Source organism: Limulus polyphemus, unplaced genomic scaffold (genome assembly GCF_000517525.1).
Source record: "Limulus polyphemus unplaced genomic scaffold, Limulus_polyphemus-2.1.2 Scaffold2510, whole genome shotgun sequence".
Classification (NCBI taxonomy): domain Eukaryota; kingdom Metazoa; phylum Arthropoda; class Merostomata; order Xiphosura; family Limulidae; genus Limulus; species Limulus polyphemus.
In genome coordinates this window covers 14,933-23,310 of record NW_013668120.1, presented here as the reverse complement: position 1 = coordinate 23,310, position 8,378 = coordinate 14,933, and the positions used below count along the sequence as shown (strand labels likewise).

Genomic DNA, 8,378 nt, shown 5'->3' with positions numbered 1-8,378 from the left:
AGTGGGATTGACTGTCACATTATAACACCCCCATGGCTGAAAGGGCAAGCATGTTTAGTGGGAGGGGGATTCGAACCTGCGACCCTCAGATTGCGAGTCGAGCATCCTAACCACCTGGCCATGCTGGGCCGTGGTTTTCCCTGAAAGCAGCAGGACTGTCTATATATAATGAAAGACGTACATACTTGTACGGATTAATTTAAGTTTCATAAAGTAACTCAATTCTCTTGTTCATGCAAGGGTCAAATAACCTACTGAATCTTAATTATTTTATGAAATCAGAACATATGTGGCAGCATTTTTACAGATATATTTCATTTTTCTAAAATATTATATTTTTCTATTAAAAACGATTTCATCACCAACCTAACCTAACAGCAACATCATTTACATTTCTATCACAACAGAATCAATGTTTCAAAATCATATCACTTACTGAATGGATAACTCGGGTCGATCTCCTTTCAAGAATAGTATCTCTTGTTGAAAACTCCCAGCTTCTGAGCTTTTATCTTTTCTCAGTACTTTAAATTCGAAAATGTAAGATAAACCTGCTTGGAAAGATTGGCCAGGTAACCTCAGAACTGTGCCTATTAAGACAAAAATTCAATTATAATAAACTCTGGAACTACTGCTAGCTCGAAATGCAATATCAATTACATATAACTTAAGTTTTGCAGTTTCTCCAGTAACCTTCTGTTAAAAGAGAAAGATACTTTCTGAAAATCAATAACAATATATATATATAGCCCTCAAATGGCTCAGTTGTAAGTCGGAAGGCTTATAACACTCAAAACCAGATTTCGATACCCGTAGTAAGCACAACACAGATAACTTTGTGCTTAACAGCAAATAAACAAAGCAATATATTTTTTTTAAGTCATTTAAATTCATTGTTAGGATAATTACAATAAAGTATTTACGTGTATACTTTTGTAATATTTGTGATGTATTGGTATATATAAGAGGAATTCCTATTTTAATACTTTTTATTGTTATCTTAATTGTCATTACACAAAACATATTTTCAGTAGCCACTTCTCTATATGTAATTTATTTACTGTACAAAGATAGCATATTTAAAGTTTTTGTAAGATATAATGTCAGGTTATTCCTTGTTATCTATGAGTCACTAATTTCTTACTTTCTGCATTAACCTTTTTTTTGGGGGGGGGGGCATGGTGAAGGGGGTGCAATTGATATCCCTTGCTTTTTTTCCTTCTCAAAATAGATATTCTTAACCAAATTGCATGAAACTTAGTAAAAATTAACTAAATAGCATTTAGTTTTGGCATTAAAGAATCATATAATTGGGTTTACTTATATAATTTTACACATTAAGAGATTTACACAAATTTGTTGAGAGACTATTTAAAAAAAAAAGGAAAAATTACTTTCCTTCATCTTGGAGTCTAATTTTCTCATTGTTGACCAGAAAGTTCCATTTTAAATCTGTGATCAGTTATTTATCTGTGTTAGATAGTTATTGACACATTGATTTTGATACTTTATTCTAGAGGTTATAGTAGAAACCATCTGTAAGCTATAACTAACAATAAACATGGACAAAGGTATCAGTGACCTAACCTATCACAATGGCATCAGGTCATGACAAGTAATAATACTTTTGCTGACAATATCCTGGTAGAGATAAATTTATATCTACTAGATATTGTTTCTTCTGAATAAATAATACATTCTTTTACTTATTCTCATTGTTTAGATACAATAAATAAGGATTTGAGTCACAATTGAGCTATCAGGACATTTTCCCATTGTCTACCATATTATCTAAACCTTACTAAGCTAACTTGTCATACAAGACAATTTTTGTAGCTTTCAAACAAATATAATTCAACAGAAAAAATGTTCAGGAATGAAAAGAATGTTCCCGAAACTATAAAAAAATGAACACACCTGTGGTTTGTTCCGAAGTCTTCTAAACTTCCCACTAAATTTCATTAATTGCTCTTCTCTGTAGGAATTGCATCTAAGTACTTCCTTACAAAACCACAAGTTCTTTCTCGAACCACCTTATTAACTCAACATTGACTGCTTTGTACAACAATATTTAAGTTTTACATTAAGCTTCATTAGTGGTTTCTCAGACAATACACAGTGAGGTTGTGAAAAATAGTAAGACCGAGTTACTGTACTAATTAAAAATCAGAATGAAAATAGTGTTTTGAATGATTTTCTCAACTCATGATAATTCCTTGGAATTCTATGCTTTGGGCAAGAAAACTTAGTTACAAAATAATAATTGTAAAAATAGTTTGAGTGCAAAATTGTTGAAAGACTTAGAATTACTATTTTTACTTAAACTTTGAAACTTGATACACAGGTGTGCACTCGACACCTGCTCATGGTCTGGATAACGTTAAACTAGATGCATTTACTACTTTGTTTTAACGTCGCTTTTTAGCGTGTATAATGAAAATCTAGGTAAGAAAGTGATATATCTTAACTAAATTAACAAATCTGTTTGTTGTATCTTTCCAGGTTTTGTACTTTTGAATGATCAATCATAATATGTGATAATCATGAAGAAAAATATAGTGATTGCTTATAACTACATCACTGTATTTGATTATATGAGTTTACTAACTGTTAATAATGGCTGGAGACGGCTTGAATGGGTAACGAAGCAAAACTTTAATATAAGTTTAACATAGCAGCAAGTGTACAACGTTTCGACAAGGTTTTGTCATCATCAGGTATGTCATTGAATTTGAATTACTAACTGTTAAATTCATGTACATTATATGTAATAATGGAGAATATGAAACCTCATTAACTGTATTTTGAAGGAAAAAAAATATTATCTATAACTACCAGTTAGTAAAGGACTGAATACTGTTGTAAAAGATATTGTAATATTCCAATTTAGATACTTTTATAGAGGGAGTTTTGGAATGATGCAGTGATAATGTGTGACACATAGAAATTTCCTGGGTATCCAGATTTAACATGCTATATCTTGAGTTTTCTAGAGACTTGGGATAACAAATATTATAGAATTATAAAAACACCTGAAAGTTGTTCTTGATTAGTTAGTTAGTGAGTACCTTATTGTGTTGGTGACCAATTACTGAGTTAGTTTTACAATTAATGTTCTTTAAAATATCCATAAACCTAAGTGTCAAGCAGAATTAGACATATTTCTTATATAATATAATGTTACATATTACTTTATTTATTGCTGTTGTTAAATCAAGACACTACTAGTTATTTTTAGGTAACAGGTTTTAAATATTGATGTTTCAAAAGTGCTCCACTGGATATTGCTAAAAATTAATTCCTATTGTAACTTACCAGTTAGTTTCAGTGGTTTGTCTTGGTCCTGATAAGTTTCACCAGGTAATGGAGGAACCAAGTCTTTCATTCCTATTGTAACTTACCAGTTGTTTCAATGGTTTATCTTGGTCCTGATAAGTTTCACCAGGTAATGGAGGAACCAAATCTTTGATTCCTATTGTAACTTACCAGTTTGTTTCAATGGTGTGTCTTGGTCCTGACAGATTTCACCAGGTAATGGAGGTACTAAGTCTTTGATCCAACAAAACCATTGATACCTGAAATTTTAAAGGAAAGGAATTTTCACTGCAAGATTATAGCAGGAATCAACAACAAAAGCAGTCTATATATTACACAAACTTTGTTAATTAAGTAAGGAATTCTCACTTCCAGATTATAGCAGGAAGCAATAACAAAAGCAGTCTATGTACTACACAAACTTTGATAATTAAGTAAGGAATTCTCATTTCCAGATTATAGCAGGAAGCAATAACAAAAGCAGTCTATGTACTACACAAACTTTGATAATTAAGTAAGGAATTCTCACTTCCAGATTATAGCGTCATTGAAGTTCTATGGCTCAGCTGCGAATGACGGAAATATCTGTCAGTCGCACATATATAACTATAACTCTATGCGAATGACGAAAATTACCGTTTTATTGTGATTGATGGCAACTCAGTTTTATCTGTGAGTCAGAACACGGCAATTGAGCTGCTCCTGCTGCTGTTAATGGGTTAATTAACAAACTTTGTTTAATTCATAGACTGCTTTTGTTGTTGTTTGTTGCCAGTCTTGAAGTGAGAATTCCTTACTTAATTATCAAAGTTTGTGTAATACATAGACTGCTTTTGTTATTGCTTCCTGGAAATATCCGTCATCCGCAACTAATGGGTTAAGTAAGGAATTCTCATTTCAAGACCGGCAACAAACAACAACAGAAGTAATCTATGGATTAAAGATACTTTGTTTATTAACTAAGAATTCCCACTTCAAGACTAAGGTAAGAAACAACAACAAAAGCAGTCTGTTGTATATATGTGTTCAGTATTTCTCTTCTTTTTCACTAGAGGTGAAACTGAAAAGAGAATCTGTCACGTGAAGGCTGATGCATTCCTTGGTTGGACATATCTTTTTCGTATGAAATATCAGCTATCAGTTTAGATGAAAAATAGGTAACATATTTTAATTTAAAAGCAGACTTTCATCACAATCTTAATAACAGTTCAACAAATTCATTAAGTTTTGGCTTTAGCCACTTAATTAACAAAATTTCTTTAATATGTAGACTGCTTTTATCTATGGGTTTTTGAGTCTGTTTTACTTCACCATATAGTAGCCTGAATTAGGTGAAGATAAACAGACTCAAAAACCCACTTATATACACTTCACCATCATATTAGGGCTAACTGTATTTCTTTGATTTGCTGACCCAAGCTGTGCTGATGAGCCTTGAATAGGTGAAACTACAGTCCACAGCCAACATTCTAGAGTAAGGTCATAAGCTGTTTCAGTAACATAACAATGCTTTTGTAATATAAAGAGGATTTGTATTTTGAATGCTTCATTGTTGAATTATCCTGTGACCCTAGAGTCACAGGATAATTCAACAATGAAGCATTCAATATAACCTCCTGATTTAAGTTGACACTACGAAATATTCCACCTTCAATAACAGGTAACAGTGGAGAAGGAATTATTTTCATCCAACCCTAGTAATAAGAAAGCATTAAATTGTAAGCATATCAATTTTACATTTCTCTATTATCAACTCTGTTTTTTTAGAATAAGTTTTGTTATAAATCTTTTAGGTAAATACGAAATATCAATACCATTATTTTTTTCCATTTTTCTAAATCAAAAATACCTTCAATTGGAAAGAAAATACAAAACAGTATTAATTTTTGGCTTTTACTTACAGATCATATAAAAAATGTCATAATCTATTGTTCATTTTTGAACATTTAATGAAATATAAATATATATAAGATACTTTTAAACATTGCATAAAGAAATACATCGATGCGAGCTGACCTGTTATGTACAGAAAAGTTAATTAAATCGCCTCTACTTACAGAAATACCAACAACATGAAAACTGGAACCAAGTCTAAATCTACTTATTAAACTCAGGAACTTTATGTTAGGTATATAAGTGATGGTTGTTGTCAGTCATGAAGGTAATAGACTGTAAATGGTGTAATGCATAGGAGAGAGAGAGAGTAGAAGTTATAATGACTATATATATTCTACTGTATAAAAATAATAGTTATTTGAAACTGTATGTAACTTCTTTAGAAAAAGAGAAATTAACGTTTCAGACCAAATGATATGCTAGAAAACAGACATCAAGGTGATCAAATTGCACATATTTTGCATAATCGACATAAGTTATGCACAGGCTAAAAGCATATAAGCATTATGTTCTACTCTGTATGAAATAATTTAGGTTTTGAAGCAATAAAGAAAGACTTCAACGTAGTCATTCAATTAATTTGTAGTCATTTGTTAATAGAAATTAAAGTAACTTAAAACTATCTCTGAAAAATTCTGAATTCTATTTTTCATTATGAATGTCCATAATGTATAAACGTTAGGTTAATTACATACTTACTCTTCCTATGTTAGATAATGTTCTCCCATTCTGAAGCACATCTACTTTCAACTGCAAAGAATAATTCCCTTCTGGTAGAAGGTATGCAGGAATTGAAAGGTATGAGTTATTTGTAACAACAGTGGCAGAAAGTGGGAATACATTTCTTTCTTCTTGGTATGGATAAGAACTGTTTATTTTGAACAGAGTCCACAAGAACGTTTGTGATACGGTATCATCACAGGCTGAGGTTGTTATCGCTGTTATCACAAAGGAGTTATGTACGTAGAAGACGGGAGCATTGTCGAGAGTACTTCCAACATCAACCAGTGTTATGGATGGAGTGCAAAAAGCCTTTAAGACGTGTAATTCCACAACAGCCTCTTCACGTTTTGCTGTTCCCTTTGAAACAATTTCAGAATTTCCTCTTGATAAATATATTGTTAAAAAATAAATATTCAAACTTTTGAAAGTCACTGGTGTCCTGATATGTCAGATTAATTAAATATTCACACTATAGATGGTGATACAAAAATTTTGAAAGGAAAAAAAATTCAAATAGTTTGTTTATTTTTCACTCAAAATAAACTTGGGTATAAGATGCTAAAATGTACAGTATACTGTTTTATCAATTCATTTTTTTACACTGTCTACAATGCTCTAAAGGTATGTTTTACTGTAATTGCTTTGTTTTACCACCAAGCCTTATTAATTTGTTTTTAACTGTACAATCATTAAACTTGATGTTAAAGTTATTTTAATTCAGAAACACCTATGTTATATATATTTTCTTTTTTTTTACAGTCAAAGTTACTATTTTAAAGTCCGTCTGGTTCTGTACAATATGGTTATTCTGATAGTTTCACAATGATATATGCTGTTTTAAATAAGTATAAAGAAACTTCATTAACAACGATGCCTGTTGGACATTCTCAACATATTTTGGTAATCTACTTTACCATCATCAGGAAAAGCATGGAATTGTAATGATAGACAGCTTACACATCTTAACAAGTTCATACCACACATAAAACCTTTAATCATTGTAAATAATTAGCCAACCTGTTACACCCTTTACAATTTTATGCATAATTTTGAAACCCGTGCTTTAAATACCAGCTTATTTAAACCAACTGTAACAGTGAAGATACATATGGCACGTGGTAATGATATGTTAACCAATTTTTAAAACATATTCAATCTGATCAGCCTTGAAAAAAATCAGTTCTTGTTAGAAAAAGAGGCTTCTTTGAATTTTTTGGACATGACCATTTTATTTTATCATGACACCACACATGTACCACTCCTAAACACAAAAATTGTCTGCTTTCTCTACATTTGTCCTTAAGACTTTAAATATCCATACCTATCATAAAGATTTAATTTGAGAAGTGACTTTTTTTTTAAGTGTTTTGCCATTTATAGCAGATTTAATTCTAACATTATTGACAGGATTTATAGCTTAAAAATGTCACATTGTATCAGATTACATGTGAATATTTATTCAGATAGTACAAGGATATGCTCAGGGTATTTCCATATAAATGGGTAATATATTTAAAAAACACATTAATTGTAGTGTAATGTTTCCTCCTTGTTATAAGTTAAGACATTTTATAATTAAAGACAAAGTAAAACAGAATTACACATATGGCAATTCTATAAAATTTCACAAAACTGTGGTTTAATTTGTATTGGTTGGAAATGCGAAAATTAAAAAGCCAGAGTTAAGGAACACAAAAATGCTGTAGGTAAACATACATTTATTGAATTAGCTTTCGTTGAACATGTAACAAGTCCTCTTCATTCTATAAATTGGTATAATTGACAGATTAATTACTCAGATTGATCATAAAAATGAATAAAATATTAAAGAATCTTTCGAAATCATGAAAAACTGTAGCATTGTTCAACAAAAAATTTTGTTCTGGGTAATAAAGAAATTAATTATTGGAAAACTATTTTTTAAATGTAGTGGGTGTAACAGATTGGCTAATTATGTAAATTATTTCAATCTTATATGCAAAGATATCTGTTAAGATACATAATTAGTCTCTCGTTGCGACTCCTTGCTTCTCCTGATGACAGAGGTGTAAGTAACTGCCGAAACGTCTAGGGAATGCCCAAAATGGTTTGATGTCATTTTTATTAAAGTTTATTGTACAATATATTTTAATTATGTGTTTTAGTTGAATTAATGTTTACAAAACTGCTGTTTAATCTTACTTATTAATAAACATGTAGTTGAAACTCATTTACATAACATAATTCTGTGTTGTAGCTCTACATGCCTGATAAGCTTTGGTATAGAATAAAAGGTTTTGTTGGCATGTTGATAGGGAACTTTTCTATTGGAAACTTGTACTGAGTTAGTAGTTAAAGATGTGATTTAATTAGTTATTAGTCTTACTGTGATATTATATTGTATGTGTACCATATATATATATATATACACACACACACACACAATCTCTCTACCTATATCTATC

The 8,378-nt window shown here is 30.7% G+C and overlaps 1 protein-coding gene across 1 annotated transcript in view; it reads right to left on the bottom strand.

Annotated features, from left to right (window-relative positions):
• The window catches only part of LOC106467157 (polycystic kidney disease protein 1-like 2), a 51,015-nt gene extending 47,436 nt beyond the window's left edge, over positions 1-3,579 (bottom strand). The window contains exons 1-2 of the mRNA XM_022395290.1: positions 3,487-3,579; positions 437-590 (exon numbers count right to left, since the gene is read on the bottom strand). The gene's annotated coding sequence lies outside the window, so the exon portion shown is untranslated. The remainder of the gene's footprint in view (positions 1-436; positions 591-3,486) is intronic.
• Positions 3,580-8,378: the final 4,799 nt, after the last annotated feature.